This window comes from Schistocerca serialis, chromosome 3 (assembly GCF_023864345.2).
Source record: "Schistocerca serialis cubense isolate TAMUIC-IGC-003099 chromosome 3, iqSchSeri2.2, whole genome shotgun sequence".
NCBI lineage: Eukaryota > Metazoa > Arthropoda > Insecta > Orthoptera > Acrididae > Schistocerca > Schistocerca serialis.
This window is the reverse complement of record NC_064640.1, coordinates 687,697,443-687,698,224: the sequence shown is the minus strand read 5'-3', so window position 1 is coordinate 687,698,224 and position 782 is coordinate 687,697,443. Positions and strand designations below refer to the sequence as shown.

The 782-nt window shown below is 41.0% G+C and overlaps 1 pseudogene; it reads left to right on the top strand.

The window, feature by feature from the left end:
- Positions 1-206: 206 nt before the first annotated feature.
- On the top strand, positions 207-329 carry LOC126472243 (U4 spliceosomal RNA; annotated as a pseudogene).
- Positions 330-782: the final 453 nt, after the last annotated feature.

The window sequence follows — 782 nt, the reverse complement described above, 5'->3', positions numbered from 1 at the left end:
GGCTAATCAGTGTACATTTTACTTAAGACTATATGCGTGTATTTAATGTTCATTCCACTGATGCTTTCCTCTGTGTTGTCAGTGACTGAAGACACGAGTATTCAAAAGTTTGAGGCTCCTATCCATCCATCTTAATCAGCGGCCTACAAGGATATATTTATTATGTACTGAATATAATGTCAATGGGCAGTGGATGATACTTGAATAGCGTGAAAAAGTGGCAATATCGTAACCAATGAGGTTTATCCGAGGTGCGATTATTGCTAGTTGAAAACTTTTAACAATACCCCGCCTCGGTGTCAGGGATTTTCTCTGCCTCGTGATGACTGGGTGTTGTGTGCTGTCCTTAGGTTTGTTAGGTTTTAGTAGTTCTAAGTTCTAGGGGACTGATGACCATAGATGTTAAGTCCCATAGTACTCAGAGTCATCTCTCCCAATACACCGCCTAGTGGACGTGAAATACCGTCCGCTACTGCAATTTTTTAGACCGGGAGACTCAAACGTTTATAAAGGGGGGCAGGGACAAAGAATCCAGTGAAATTTTTTTAAGTGCGTTGTCTGAAAACTACCTTGAGCAGTTAGACAGAGAACCGACTCTTGGCGATAACATATTAGACCTTCTGGTGACAAACGGACCCGAACTATTTGAAACAGATAACGCAGAACAGGGAATCAGCGATCCTAAAGCGGTTACAGCATCGGTGATTTCAGCCTTAAATAGGAATATTAAAAAAGGTAGGAAGTTTTTTCTGTTTAGCAAAAGTGACGAAAAGCAGATTTCA